At 39.5% G+C, this 17250-nt stretch overlaps 1 protein-coding gene across 3 annotated transcripts in view; it reads right to left on the minus strand.

Moving 5' to 3' along the window:
• Window positions 1-17250, minus strand: part of gpc5a (glypican 5a) — a 118573-nt gene that overhangs the window by 2239 nt on the left and 99084 nt on the right. The gene's annotated exons all lie outside the window — the stretch shown is intronic.

Here is a 17250-nt window from a genome sequence, read left to right on the forward strand (position 1 = left end):
GTAATATATCTATATATGTTGCAAGATATGTTGCAAAATAATTTGATAAATGGGGAAAAAAACTTAAAGTTTACAGCATAAAATGTTTTGCTGCCGTTTACCACTGAAGTCATCTATAAACTGAGAACAACATCATTCCATATTTATTTAAAGAAAAATAAACATGGTGTTAATATTAATTCAAGCCAGATTAGTTATTGGTTTTTGTATCTGCACAGCTAGACAGAGCTTCCATCATCAGTGCAAAATGATGAAAATGGCAAAAAGAAGAAAAGTATTTGCAATTCATCATACAAAAATGCACAATGTGTGTGTGCAGTACTTCATGCATTCAGATGATATTATGCCCCATCAGAATCAGAGACTTTCTTCTTGAAAGTGTAAACGCTTTAATATTTTCTACAGCAATCATAACAATTAGGTCCTTGGAGAAAAGTGTCAGAGTGCATTTAAAAGAAGCTTAAAAGCACATTAGGCCTCACCGACTATTTTCCCTCTTTCCCCCCTTGTTTCACTGCAGAACAGACGGCTAACACGAGCGATTGGCGCATATAAATCTGTGAGCCCGCAGTGATTGCTTCTCTACGGGCTCCAAGTGCATTACAAGCAGACAGCATGGCACCGCCGTCCACTCAATCAGCCCCTGTTTGTCCACATGCCCCCAAAAAGGGTGCATTCAGGAGGCGTGGGTCACAGAGGTTCCCATTCATTTCAGTCTTTGAAAAAAAAAAGTGTTTATATACTGTATATGTAAGAAGCAATGATGTACTGCGGATGCGTGTGTGCACACGCACGCACACACGCACACACGCATGCACACATACACACACACGCACGCACACATGCACACACACACACGCATGCAGGCACACACACACGCATGCAGGCACACATATACACACGCACGCACACACGCATACACACACACGCATGCAGGCACACACACACACACGCATGTAGGCACACACACACGCATGCAGGCACACACACACACACACACGCATGCACGCATACACACACACGTATGCAGGCACACATACACGCATGCAGGCACACACACACACACGCATGCAGGCATGCACACACACCCACACACACACGCATGCAGGCACACACACACACACGCAGGCACACACACACACACGCAGGCACACACACACACACGCACGCAGGCACACACACACACGCACGCACACATGCACGCAGGCACACACACACACACACCGTCGCTGCTGTTTGTGAGGATTAATCTATTAAATGCAGCCCCTAAATCCGATTCCCTGACGAATCCCCGATTCCCTGACGAATCCCCGGTTCCCCGATTCCCTGACGAATCCCAGATTCCCTGACGAATCCCCGGTTCCCCGATTCCCTACGTATTCCTTAGTATAATCAAAAGGATAATTGCATGTTGAAAAGATTTTTGACCAAAGCATACATAATTAGTGAGTCAATTTTTATGATAACTTGCATAACTGGTAATTTGTGCTACAGTTGTTTTGTCTTGAATTTACATAATATCCCAGAGGGAAAGAAAAACTATAGTGAGATCTCGGTTTATTTCTCCTAGATAAAAAGAACGTTATAACATCGATTAGACTTATTACTTTGAGTATCAGCTCAAACAATTCAGTAAGACTCATCTGGAAATTAAAATGTGATCCTAACCTTTTCCTGCTAACCTCCATAAATCAGATAAATGTTGCTTACGTGCTGGCATAGATTTATTGTAAATATTTTAACATTTTACAGTTTCAATGGGCCAGTGTAGGAGAAATTATTCATGTTATAACCTCAGTTTATTAAGCTGAAAATGAAATATACGACCTCCATTCCAAAGGTCCATTCTTTACACACAAAAAAACTGTCTGTTAGGTAAAAACATAATATGAATGAATTCCCCGTTACTTCATATATTATTATTGCTTTCAGAGGACAAATACTGCACCAGTCTTCCTTAGTGCAAGACAAAAACGGCAGTAATATTAGAACATTGTAATAATATCCAGACCCAGGTTACTACTGCACTGGGGCACGATGCACAAAATTCAGATTTATTCTGCTAAAATTACTGTTAAATTGAACACAATTCACAACAGAGCTACAAGAACAATGAGAGATGTCAGAGCACCCAAGGACACAAGGACTGAAGACTTTTCCACTGGAAACTTCTGAACTTCATGAAGCTCACATACAAAATGTTGTGAAACAATCTCTTATATAGTGACGATCACTAAATCCAGCAGCAAAAACAAATATGTATTAAAAAATGGGAAAGAATAAAATGTGAATGCGATCAATGAAACGGAACAAAAAAAAACTGTAACATATGTAATTCTATAAGGCAAAGTGACTGAAGCAGATCTAAAATATAGAGCTCTTTGACCAGAAAGACCTTTCATTTGGGTTATGAATCATGAATGAAATAATTGTTTCTTACATTCCTTTAAAAATGTTCAAGGTTTCCTATCACACTTCCGTTACTGATCTGCAGCTTCATAATTTTCATGAGCTACAATGTTCCCCAAGACAAAGTTGATTTTATATATATAAAATGTATCCTTTCATAATGCGTTTTCTTTTCTGCCCCTGTGGTATGCCATTCCCGTTTTGGCACCACAACTCTTTACACTATTTATTAAAGAGATTCTGAATGATTCATAGTCGAACTGAAACTCAATAGCTAAGCTGTGAGCCAAAGTCTGCGTTTGCGTTAAATTCTTTCGATTGTCTAATCACCTGCTTCTGTATCCCTTCACTCGCCAACTCTCCGAAAATCTCTACTTGAGAGTAAGTTTCCTTGCTGGACCCTTATCGACAGCCTCTGAAATAAATAAATAAACGAACAGGCAAATAAATAAATCCGAATGCAATGCTGTATATCCTATTTGAGCTGAGCAGCATCCCCAAAGAAATTAATGTTTCTTACGCGAGCCCCTGTTTTCACGATGTCAGTATTCTGACACATCATACATGGTATCCCAAGCAGAGTACTGACTTTTTTGAAGTAAAGTTTCACTGATTTTTGATAATGTGCTGAACTAGATAATTCACCCTGACTGCCTGAATTTCAAATTTCATTGTTGTGTCCTCCAACACAAACAGGTGACAGAAAGGATATTTGTAACATTACCTTTGAAGTTAATCAAAAAAGCTAAATGAAGTTGGATTTATTGTTCCACTGCCCATATACTGGTATACAGTGACACAAGTTAACGTTCCCCCAGGACTGCAGTACAACATACAAACAGGGAGCAATAAAAAGAATGGGGGCTGAAAAGCCTTTTTAAGAAGTGCAAAAAGACTGCACAGTGTAAGAGAAGGGGGTTTGAATTTGAGTCTGTGTGTGACATCATCAATAATAAATACTATGGAAGTAGACAACAGTAACATAAATACACAGTATTTGGGCATCATAAATCAAAATGTGATTTTGTTTTGCTTAACAAAACATATATAGCATGAAAACTAAAATTAAGTGCTAACACTTATTCCACTTCATATAGAAAGTCATCATGCAAATTCTGGATAATTTCCATGAATCTACGCCATGGCACATTTCACAGTTCTGTCACTTCTGGATCATTTTATCTATCCTCTCTGTGTACCTCACAATCAATATATCCAGCTTTCACCTGTCAGAATGCTCCAAACCAAATCACTTGTGCGTTTCATGCCACTTCTGCGCCTGAATTGAATTTGCCATGACATTCATTTTCCAAAGTAGGTCAAGTGAATAGATAGATAGATAGATAGATAGATAGACAGACAGACAGATAGATAGATAAAATGACAAAGGTTGTATCTTGTATCTTGACACATGTATCCTGTTATTTGACTGATCATTTCTGTTCCTCATTGTTCACCTGCTTATGACCATGTTAAGCATTTAGATGATGGACAGATAGGTAAAGTATTTTTTACAACCTACTACAACAAGCAATTGCGATTGTAGGTACTGTTTGTATGTGTTTAGTGTTTGAAAATAAGTATTATATGTTTATGCTTTTTATGTTAAAAAGTTACAATGCATTTTTCCAATAGCTGTAAATCTGTCCTCAAACAACCAAAACCATGATTCCTTTTAAGTAAGAATCTGATTGACGAAATACAAATGAATCAATTGTAAGCTTAAGTGGATCATTGACCCATTAAATTTGCAAGTCGAAAGTCTAGTCTAGCAGTTGAAGCCATCAATGTAAAATGGCTGTATTGCATGTTCAAAGCAAAATCTAGCCTGACCCAAATTAAGGAAAAAAATAGAGCTCTACAGTTAAATGGCTTTTTTTATATCCTGGCAAGGTTAAAATGTTTTTTTATTTCTAAGTTTCATTACGAAACATGTGGTGCTGTTAATCATCTGCCGTCATCATGAACTCATCTCCTTAAACTTTGCTCAATTTCTGTCTTTTGTTGAGCGATGACTGATTGGAAGCTTGCAGAAACGTAACGGAAAGTGACGAGCTACTAAGGACGTTCGCAGTGATGTAGATTGCGTTAATTCCCCAGTTTCTTTTCTCGTGCTTAGTCCTTGATTCCATCGGAGCAGATGTTTTTCATTTCATTGGAGGAAAGGTCTTTAAACAGGGAACAAAAATCGAATTTGTTCGCAGAATGTTCTACATAATTATATTTGCAATTAAAAGAGAAGAAAATCAAAAGAAGCCAAGGGTATCTATTCATCACTGGAGATAAGAGATCCACCATTTATTCTAACGGTCAGTTTTATTCACCCTCACAATACTCTGTCTAACTGTCGCAATATGCACAATGAATTTGATACTAACCACACCATCCTAATCATTTGGTGCTTATCTGCAATTTTTCCCTTTCGATACTGCCAGCAAGCAGTTAACATAATAGTTACATGGGCTATTCTTTATATTGCCACAGCCAGGCCTGTCAGTTACAACAGCATCAGCAGGAGCAGCAGCGAGACCAGCATCTACTACAATAAAATTATATTAGCCACATGACTGTCTGCCAGGGAAAACCTGCTATCAGTTCAGGCCTTCATGCCACAAAATACAAATCAAATATACACGCATTGTATATTTAACAAAACTGGAACAAACATTTTGCAAATGTGAGAGCAGTGTATTATCAAAAATGCTGAAGCAACATCTAATTAAGGCAATATGAAACTACAATTACAGACATTTGTCTGTCTTGGACAAAACAGCTAGCAAAGAGAAATCAAAGAAGGAACATGGATTTCGCATATTAATTTACAGGCAGGCCTACAGCCATGCAGCAAAGTAATGACCGAGTATATAACTGCATGGCGCTGCTATGGAACCAAATGTAAACGTAAATAAGCAAAAAGATGCTCTGAAGACATGTACCATTCCAGCAGGCAGCCATTTTAACGTGATGTGTTTTCACAGAAGCGCTTTTGCCTTTTGTAGCCGCTCCATTAAAGGTTCATTGTAATGATTTAAGGTCAACAAAAACCACACCCAATTGCACAAGCTTTGATACACAAAAACAAGGGGATCGAGCTGAGCAAGAACCTTAATCTAGGGATTGATTTCCATTCCAACTATACTTTCGTTTGAGACTGGATTAAATTAGCAGCCTAAATAGTTTGCAATCAAACAGCTCTCACAAAATATACACCGATCAGCCACAACATTAAAACCACTGACAGGTGAAGAGAATAACATTGATTATCTCATTACAATGGAACCTGTCAAGGGTGCCATTGTATATTAGGCAAGTGAACAGTCCTTGAAGTTGATGTGTTGGAAGCAGGAAAAATGGGCAAGAATAAGGATCTGAGTGACAACGGCCAAACTGTGATGGCAGGACGTGTTGTCAGATCATCTCCAAAACGGCAGGTCTTGTGGGGTGTATCCGGTATGCAGTGGTCAGTCCCTAACAAAAATGAAAGGCCAACCAGTGAACTATTGATGGGGTCATGGGTGCCCAAGGCTCACTGATGTGCGTGGGGAGCGAAGGCTAACCCGTCTGGTTCGATCCCACAGGAGAGCCACTGCAGCAGATACTGCTGAAAAGTTACTCTTGGCTACGATAGAAAGGCGCTAGATTGCACAGTGCATCGCGGCTTGCTGACTACGGGGCGATGTAGCTGCACACCGGTCAGAGTGCCAGTGCTCACCCTGGTCCACTGCCAAAAGCAAAAAAAAATAAAATAATCAATGACTTACATTATGACTAATTACAATAAATCCTTAAGAAATATGTTTTTTCAAGCACAGTGAAATGCTCAGCTGAATGAATTATGAATAATAAATGTCTTAAGGCTTATTGCAAGCTTTTAAAAAATGTCCAAAATACTGGTATTTCTGAAAATAAGAGAATCCATCCATACATCCATCCATCCATCCATCCATCCATCCATATTCCAAGACCATGGATGCTAGTTGAAGTGCTTGTCAAAAGAGAAAAGTTTGAGATTGACAAGATGAGACTTAAAGGACGAGCTTTCTGTTTGGATTCAAAATAGCATGTTGCATTGTGGAACACATCACTGTAAATCGGCTTTTCAGAAAAGTGTCAAGTGTCAAAGCTATGCAACCCTATCATATACAAATTGACACGTAAGAAAAAGGGTGCAGGCTGTCGTACAGAAAATCCATCTTTCATTTTCCTCCTCTCAGAAAAGTGCAGAAGGGGACGAGATTAAAGCACTGAATTAAAGTTCACTGAATTAAAGGCTTGACAGCCAGAGTTCCAGCAGACGTCTATGGTGCCTGAACTACTTTAACAAACAGCCAGAAAACTAAACAGCTACTGTCTAATACTGCATGTTGGATATATATAGATATTTGACAGAAATGTACACTACAATCATATAACACGAATATATAACAGCAACAACTAACTTAATGATGTAATTAAATCTAACAGAGACAAAGTGCTGAAATTCTTTCTATATAAATCAGTATAGATATACAGCAGATCCATTAATAATCAAAAGTATTACATTAATGGTTATTGCAACCATAATCTGTTTTAATATAGCACTAAAATCCCTGCATGGTTCCCAGGTCCCGTCCATTTCTACTTTACACTCTCCTCAGTTTCCCCAGATAACAATTTAGGTCTCAGAAGAGAGACCTGGACGTCTCTGATTCACATCATGTATCCTAAGCCAAGCTCAGACACCTACCGGCTACGGTAATAACAAAATCAATCAATCAATCAAACAGAACCTGGAGAAGCCACCAGCCTGTTATCGCAGAGATTTAAGGATGTGTTGTTTTCACCCTGGAGTGGAGAAACTACCTTTATGGAAAATGAAATCATCTTGTCAGCACTCCAAATTACTGTGTTTTATGGAGAAATAAATTGAAAAGACAATAGAAAAGGGGAAGATCTTCAGAATTCATTTTCACTCATACAAGGACCTGCATTCTCATTCTGCAAATGTCACTAAGTGTAACAATAATGCAATAATCATAATAGGACTAATAGGTGCACATCAGGCCTTCATCAGTCAAGCACAAACACGGTAAGTGAAACAGAGGTCATCTGAAGTATTTTTGCATAAAGCAAGCGATACATTAATCGTAGTGTAACATTAACAGCACCTTGCAACCTGTTGATTATAAAGTCTGTCCCTCATGTAACCCGAAACAACCTCAGTCTCCCTGGAACGGTCTTGTTAACGGGGTCTAATGTGAACGATGCAATAAACAGATGAACGATGGGCAGGAAGTATTAATCAAAGGAATTCTGACCGAGCCATTTGTCAGGCCTGTTTTCCTGGCAGAGCGGCTGTGGTACCGAGCTGAGGGGGGGGCTGTGCAGAAATGAGTCACCTGAGACATTATTAAGGAGAGACGCGCATCTCTGACTCAAAGATACAACAGCGGCCTACACCCAGGAGCCTGTATCAGCCTCCCACTTCAATTAATTTTCCAGACATGATGAAAAAGATCATTAAACTCCAGGCAAGTCAATTACATCCCTGCTTTTGTAAAATAATGTTGTTTAAACAGTGGGAAAAAATGATTCATTAAGCAGAATGAGCAAAAATCAGTCAGGGAACAGAACAGGATGTGGTGTCTTATTCACCTGAATACTGCCTCACACAGTTGGACATTGTGGACTGCGGCAAACTTGGAACATGTACAAAACAAAGGAGATAATTATTCATATTTTGACCTCTGTTCAAAACAGTAAGGGTGCATGAGTTAAATTTTAGCTAGTGTGGGGTATTTCGGCACACACAGTGGTAGGAAATCAGCCTTTGTACACCCACATTGGGTTAGATTACTGGGTGCTCTCAGTCACTCACTGATGTGATCTGTTTTGGATGCACCTTTCTGCTCCCATTGGACTAAATCAAGCAGTGATTGACAGCACAGAGTAACCGCACCAATTTTGAGTTTTGAAGCCTCACACATATATGCAAAGGTACAAGTCGACAGACACATATGCAGGGGACACAAAAGGTCTATACACCAGTTAGAATGGCAGGGTACAAAAAAAATGACAAATTATATCAGAACTTTTGTAACTTTTAATGTGAAACTGCAACTTATATATACACATCAGACACCTCTTAGGGGAAAAAAAAACATTTTAAAAACTTACAATGTTGGTTGCATAAGAGTACACCTCTAGACTAATACTTTGTTGAAGCACTCAGTCTTTTTGAATAAGGGTCTATCAGCGTGGCACATCTTGACTTGACTGTTTGTTAAAGTAGATCTTCTATGCAAAAAATTTCTAGATCCATCAAGCTGCAAGGGCACCTTCTGCATGGTCTTCTTTAGGTCATCCTTAGATTTTCAGCTGCATTCAGGTCTGTGCTCTGGCTGGAACATTACAAAACAGGGGTCCTCGTCTGGTGAAGCCATTCCTTTGCTGAATATGAACATGTGCATCGGGGTATTATCGTGCTGAAGGGTGAAACTCCTCTTCGACTTTCTAGCGTACGGCTGAAGGTTTTGCATGAAAAATCAGCTGGTATTTGGAGATATTCATGAGTCCCTCAACCTTAACCAAAGTCCCAGTTCTGGCTGGATAAAAGCAGCCCACCCTCATGCTTCACTGTGGGTGTGGTATTCTTTCGCTGATGTGTTGTGTTGTTTTTATGCGAAACATTCCTTTTGGAATTATGGCCAAAAAGTTCAATCTTGGTCTCCTCAGACTACAACATATTTTACCACATGGACACAAAATTTAGCTCGGCCTGGATGCTTGTTTACACCATGTGGAAGAAGAATGCGAGACATTTTTGTCACATACAGGGAGCAACCAGCACTCGCCAGAAATTCCTGCAGTTCCTTCAGTGTTGCTGCTGGCCTCTTGGCAGCTTCCATGACCAGTTTTCTCCAGGCCTTTGCTTCAGTCTTGGGTGGATCCCCTGATCTTTGTAGTGTCACTGTTGTGCTGTATTTCCTATGCTTGTCCCCGACTGTCCTCGCTGCGCTTCGTGGTGTTTCCAAAGCCAGGCATGTGCTTTGTACCTCTCTTCTTATCGATACCTTTCAGCAATGAGATCCCGTTCATGCTCTGAAAACTCTTTGCAGTACAGTAGGACACATACAAAAAGATGTCAGAAAACACCTACAGGACCAGCTAAGCATTACATGGAGTCAATCAGAGTCACTATAATTGATGGCGGCTGTACACCGACTACTGTTTAATATGATATAGTTTGCGACTGGTTGATTCTGAACACATCCTTAGTTATAAGAATATGCAAGATCTAAGTTTTTAAATTATTTTTTCCCCATTAAATGATTTCTGTTTTTTATTTTTGTTCTGTTCTGTTATTTGTATAGGTTGCATTTTCACATTAAAGGTGGACAGATTTCTGATACGGTTTACCTTTATTTCACATCACTAAAACCTGCCATCTTAACAGGACGCTGTAGACTTCGCAGACTCATCGTGGTTGGGGTAATCAAAACTAAAGCAACCAAAGTCAAATTAAGTGAAATTTATTGATGCCAGAAATTATTATATGATTTAAAGAGTTAAATGTATGTCCTGAAGATTCTTTTTTTCATAATTATACTGTAGATGGTATAAAGGTTCTGATGCTCAGGGCTGTGGGTTAGTGATTGTCTGGGCCTGAGCTGTGGGTCTGTGGGTGTGTGTGTGTGCGCTTGTGTGTGATCACTGCTTTCTGGCCATCAATATGCATGCAGTTTAAGTAAACGTGACAGACTGCAGACTAGCTGTGCTGCAGCACTGGATGAGTGATTATGGAAAATGTTAGTGATCCTTCCTCACTGCAAGGCCCTAACTTGCAGTGTGTGTGGTAGATGCGTCACACAGCATTTGGACTGTCTACCCCCAGGCATTTTCGGAAACAGCTCTATCCATCTTAACAGAATCAAATTACGCACATTTGCATGTATCTTTCATACTTAAAAGTTCTTATGTACTTGTCAACTAAAAGCTGCTCAATTTCTGCTTATAAATATATATTTGCTCAATATGCCATGTATGTAACACCAGTTAGCAGTTTATACAAACAAATAAGCATTTTTAATTCACCAGTGTCAGTTTCGACACATTTTATCCTTCAAACCTGAATAATACACTGTAAAAAAACATCATCACTGGATGTAGTCAGGAGTGATTTTTACATAAAAAACCCTCACAAGGTATCAAACCTGTTTAGTTTTCACAGTATTTTCCCTGCTTTTGATCTTACAACCCCGATTCTGAATGATGAAATATGTGCACTACTTTTTAAACACCTCAATTTGTCTAGTTTTATTGAAAAGTACGGAGCTCAATGTCTCAGTTTACTTTGAATTTAAAGCCTAGAACAAATAACTGTAGATTTTTTTTTAAGAAGATAAATCATTTAACACTATTTAATGTAATTTTTTTACTCACAGTCTGCACCTTTTGCAGATATAACAGCTAAACATACCTTTGACATTCTTCCTACAATAGAAGTCAAACATTGGTCCACAGCTGCAGTAGAAGTTCCCACAATGTTGCACGTCTATGTTGCTTTGCTGTCATTCTTCGGTCCAGTTCATCCCAATTCAGCTTGAGGGGCTTCATGTCTGGAGACTCTGTATTCCATGATGTGAAACCTTGTTATTTGTGCTCTGACAGTCTGGAGGTGGTTAGGTCATTATCATGCTGTAGGATGAACCCCTGACCAAACAGGCGTAGATCAGTGGCTATTGGCTGGCTCTGCAATTACGTTCTGGTACCACTTTTAGTTCAGGGTGCCAGTCACTCTGTGCCAGTTGCCAGTCTCCTCATCCTGTCAGAGCTTCCTTGGTTTCAAAGTGCCTTTTGGTGATGTAGGACACGGTACCTCACTGATACCTTGGCTCCCATTGTTCTATTGGAAAGACAATCTGCTTTTTAACTTAATTTTTCATAACCTGCATATTGTTAACCCAATACTTGTTTCTTTTAAATATACACTTTTTAAAAATGTAGTCGGGTTATAATGGTTTGTCTGTCATCCTCTATTAATTGCCTTTCCCCATCATTATTACAGCAATGGACTGCTTCTTGCAGTGCAATACTATGCAAATAATGTTTCAGAGGGTGTAGTAACAGAGCATAACAAATGTGGACAGAGGGTTTGTATGTAATCAACAAAAGCTGCGACACCTGTAGGTGTTTTTGCATCAAGGCTAATTTACTTCCATCTCCACACTAACCTAATACCCATTATTTGTTCCCAGAAAATGCCTTTTTTATAACTCCAACATTTGAATAATTTTTCACTTTTTGGGTAACCTAAACTCGTTTAGGTTAAAAAACTCTAGGAGTTTTTAACCTCTAGGAATGAACTTTGCACCATTTCACTGGATTCACTGGACGTGAACTGCGTAAATAACACTAAAACTGTAAAAAAAAAATTCAGCATCCGGCAAATTTTGACTGGTACTACAGAACTACTGGTTACAAAATTCTTTTGCAAAAAATAAAATGTGAATAATAATTTAAAAGTGTTCTTGATAAAAAATAACTGTGCACCAAATGGCTTAATGCCACTTCACTTTGGTGGCTATTAATATTTTAGCTTCAAAAGCAAAACACATTTTAAGCTCAGAAGTGATATTATTTTCATTTGGTAACATTGTTGATTACAGAGACTGGAGAACAGGACCAGTTACTTATATCAGGATGCAGATATGAATCCAAGGTAGGCCTGGGCCTCCAGAACAGAACCGTAGGTGAACCTAAAGAACAGGCAGCTCTAAATGAGCTGCAGATGATCTCTGATTGTGACTCGTAATGTTCAGTACAGGATACTGCAGACACCAGTTGTTGTACTCGACTCAATGCCATATAAAGCGTACAGTTAAAGAATGAATGCAGAACGGTCTGATCTTGATGCACCCTTGATGTATAAAGATTTGTGACTATATTAAGACTTTTTAAATGTAAAAGGTATATATAATATTTCTCAATTCAATTTATAAAAGGAATAAAATAACCCTTTTATAAGTATACAAGTATTAGCGCCTTCCAGCAGTTTGGAGAAAATGCGGTGGACATATATATCATATATATTATTTGTAATATTTGTATTTTCAAGCCAAAGCTGCACATGGACAAAAGGGTGCATCCGTCTCCACACTGACTGCTTGCTGTCTTCAGAAATTAACGATGCCCAAATGCGAAATTGAGATTTGTGGGGAAAATGCGCTTCAGATGCTAATTCAAGCTGAAAATCACATTTGTTTCGGGACAAAAGGAAGATTGCCCGCCGTAAATGGGCTGGCTTTAACAACAACGACCTTTTCTAGAGCAAAGTCAATTAACCTTGCAGCTCCACTTGTTGAAGAAGGCAAAGCAACAGCGTCCTTCATTGCCATGATTCAAGGTTCCCCATAAATTGCTTGACCAGAGCCGACTCATATCGGCACATGGCTTCAAATGGCTTGATGCTCTAAATGTCAAATGTCAGTAATGCAGCAGGGATGTGTGAAGCCATTTTCAATTCGTCAACAATTATGACCACATTAAGGGGTCTGTTTTTAATGGTGCACAAATGAGCCTTGCACATATCAGGGCGGCCATCCTTGCTTTTTCACACGCAAGTCTTTCTAGGACAACTTTGTAATGCCCACAAAACCCCACAGCCATGCAGAATGAACGTGACTGTCAAAGGTCAGGGATTTTGATTCATTAGCACTGTCAGTGCAGCCTGACAGGTCAGATACTCTCAAGGGCTGCTTAACCTGAAGGGCAATTATCATCCATACCTGACATTATAAACCCAATTCATTAAAAAAATGCCTTCAACTAAACATCCTGTCAAATTTGAATGAAATAATAAATCAAATAAAACCCACGATGAGTACCTAGGTTAAATAAAACCTTTGGTATTTTTTGCAAACCATTAACAGCACTGAAATAAGTTCCATCTACACTAACCCCTAGGAGCTGGTACCCACAATTATAAGCAAGGGTGGATTTACCATAAGACCAGTGTAGGCAGCCGTCTGGGGCCCCCAGAAACTAGCAGCCCCATGACAACAGAATTCCAGAAGTTACATTTAAGGATTTAACATAATATTATAATTTAAATTATAGAAATGTCTGTTATTTACATCTTTAAAGACAGTTTTCCGGATAGACAGAGTTGCCTCCCATCCAGTGGGAGTCTGTCAGTTGTTTCACTGCCAAGCAAACTGCCACAAAGCAGCCTAACAGGAGAGGAAAACAGCACAAAGATACAGGACTAACATGACATCATCTCCTGCATCTTTGAAACTCTCCCGCTAGCGTGGTAGACAAACCGAGATCAGACGTGGAGGGAACACAATTCAATGAACGTATGCAAATATTTAAGAGTAACCTCAGCCCCGAGGCGGAGTAAAGCATAGGCTATTCTAGGCTACAGCCCAGGGCCCCAGCTAAAAAGGAAAGGGTTAAGTTTCTTAAATTTGGCAGATCGATCTGACGGGTCGATACCCCCTCCCCTGCCGTGTTTGGCAAATTTTACCAACAGCACTCCCACACCCACACTGATCAGCAGGCCCACAATGTACCTTGCTAGTGCCCAGGGACAAAATGATTTCCAAGCCCCCACACCATTATGCTGCAATGTCTAATGACATATAGTAAAGAGGTAAAACAATTATGTGTAGATCAATTTAGAATTTTTGGTATCCGTCTAGGGCAGGACAATAGGGTAAAATATTTTCTGATGATTCCTTTCATATCAAATGAAATCAATAATTATCATGATAAGTCATAATTTTACTTCGGTGCTCCATTTTTACTTAAAATTCCCTTAAACTGATTCAGAACATGAAAAAATGTGACAACTGCAAACAAATCTAGCTTTAATAAATCATACAAAAACCATACATAAATCATACATATAAATAATACATGGACACTTGTATTCAGTGGGCTGTTGATTCTCCTGCCTGACCACCGCAAGCGGCTTATTGCATCCGTCTGGGTCTGCTGAAAATCTTTGAGATCTTATTCCATGTTTGTCACCTCTGCAGCATCTCAGGTACATTTAACAAAAATATGTTCAAAATTTAAATATGTGGTTGCTGTTCTTGGAAAGACCGCGAGTTTGTTTGATTAGCACTAAAAGCTCAGACCAAACCATTTTTTTTTGCATTATTGGTTGCGACCACGATGTCAAGGAAAATTAGGAAGATAAAAGATAACAAGCTTTTATGTGATTCCCATATATTATGCAAAGTTTTCATGCCAGCAGATTATTTAAAGGTTAGACGGCCTCTTTGGCCCCTTTGATCCAGGGCCCAGTCTCCCTGCCCCATCGCCGTCGGTGGCCATGCTGATTGGTACGTTTTACCTCTGGCTCCCCATACTTTGATTAGCATATTATTGATCTTCCTTTGTTTTAGTTCACTGTTGTTTCTCTTTCAGATCTAAAAATTAACTGAAATGGCCCATTTAGGGCCCCCTGCCCATGTCAGCAAAGGGCCCCCAGAGTAGTTAGTCCTTTCCTAATTATACAAAAAATTTGGCCTCAGTGTGTTCTTAGTTATGCTTAAATAGTCTCTTCCAATGGGTCCCTTAATCCACCCAGCCAACTTGCTCCGGTTGATTAAGTCTGTAATCCATTGACTAGCTTTAACGAGGTAGCCGAGATCCTCCTGTCGTTATGTACTGTGCAACGAGCACGAGAATGATGATCTATAAAGCATCAAAGCAGTTCTTGGAAGAACTCACCACAGATACGTACAGACACACAATTAAATGAAGAAAATATTTCAGCAATTCACAAAACTGTATTTTTCATACTGACAACACATCTGATTCTATGATTATGTTTTGGCAGCATTTTACAGGGATTCCAATGATGAGCTAGAATACTGGGCACATAGCAATTAAATATTCTTCAGATCATTTTGACCTTGCGAAATGCATTTTCATAGCAAAAAGACAAGCGGAAAAAAAACAGAACTGCAGTGTAGTAATTCAAATATAAAATATGAAAAATTCCAAGCATTTGCTATATTTATTAAAATATCTGCTTCTTATCATCAAAGGCATGGTTATTATAATTAGACACAGATGATTGTGGGACAGGAGAGAATTTGTATTTTTCAAATAAATGAGGGAAAAAAAAACGCTATGCTGTCTGTCACAGCTTAACCCCCTCGTCCGCGTCCGATGGCCGTAGGGCCAGATCCTAAGTGTGAGATTAGGAGACGTCACTGGGCACACAGACTGCATTAGCTCCCGAGGTGACGGAGTGGTGACATGGTGGTTTGCACCATTGCAGGGCCTCAGAGGAATTAAAGAGCATATTCAGTGAGCGGCCCCACGCAGGTTACAGGAAACATTCAGCGGAAGGCCTGCACCTTGCCCGGGAATATCAATGAATTCAGTGGATTGAAGGAAAGTGCAGAGAGAAAAAAACATCAGATAAGTGCTACAAAAAGCATGTTTGGAATGGAGTTCAAATCGCATTCGTGGCCCTGTCACCTAGAGGCTCCAACCTAAAACAGACCTGCAACAGAGACAACAGACACAACCAAGTTATTTTGCCCTGTTACAGTGATTGCTGGCTTATCACAGACCTCCTCTGACAGACTTATGACATTTCTGTTCCAGCACGCAAGGCCAGTGAGTGAGGAATTCCTGTATCGATGTTCATTTAGAAGCCGGCCCACAAGTTCACATACGTTCATGAACTGGAATAGACACAGCAGTTATTAATCTTATATTTCATATATAATGTGACTTAAATAAGTCGCCTTTGCCATTGGTTATACGATTTGGTTGCATTTAAATTCCAATGTCAGCCCTGCAGGACACGGTCCTTACCGCGGTAATTAATAAACAGGCTGGTTAACAGCAGGCGGATTAGGTGTATCGGTCAAACTCTCTCTTTGACTCTTTCAGCACTGGTACTGATAACATGGATCCAAAGATGATTCTGACTATGCTTCTTGTTACAAAATAATTCCAATTTTTATCACCACAGAATTAGTTATTTTTATGGTATTCTTCAAGTTCAATTTGTCTGACCAAGTAAACTTTAAACACTAATAAATAAATCGTGCAAATATAATACTAGTGTCACATCCTGTTCAGTGTTCAATTTAAGATGAATATCTTGACACAGTTCTGCAATCCAGACCAAAATACAAAAACGCAGACAAGGTTTTCACACAGCGCTTTAACTCCGGACTCTGTCTCTCACTGCTCCCATGAACAACAGTTCCTTAGAGCAAGAACACCAGACCGTCTTCTACACATACATTTCTGTCAGAGCTGCAGGCCAACCAAGACACCATCACATAATCACAACCAAGTGAGGAGCTGTTGTTTCTCTTTTTTTCTTTTACAAGGACGGCACAAGGGTGTTCAAAGGTGAACGATTTCAGTCAGTATCAGAGAACTCTATGGATTCATTTGAAAAAAGTAGATACGGGTCTAAATGGTTCGAATTTGATAATTAACTTGAATATGATGCTTAACTTGATCTTGAACTTCTTAGAAAACAGACATTAAATTTGTTAATTTGGTGTTAAATTAGAATGTGGTACATATGCATTATACCAGCAAATCCGAAGGGCAGTTTGCTTCCTTTTCATTTGCATAGACTAATGACCCTGGTCCCTCCTCTGCAGAATCTCTCGCTGTGGTCGCTGGCATGTCGGCTGCCAGCTACCAGCAGGCTGCAGGGAGCCCGTCTTTGGTGAATGAACCAAATAGAGTTCTATAAAGGACTGCGAGTTAATAACAGCCCATGTCAGTGCCCTAATCTCCCAGTGGATGCTGGGGGAGGGATCAATAGGCCAAGCTGAAGTCAGCACCTGTCCAAGGGTGGGGCAAGAA

Source organism: Brienomyrus brachyistius, chromosome 16, assembly GCF_023856365.1.
Source record: "Brienomyrus brachyistius isolate T26 chromosome 16, BBRACH_0.4, whole genome shotgun sequence".
Lineage (NCBI taxonomy): Eukaryota > Metazoa > Chordata > Actinopteri > Osteoglossiformes > Mormyridae > Brienomyrus > Brienomyrus brachyistius.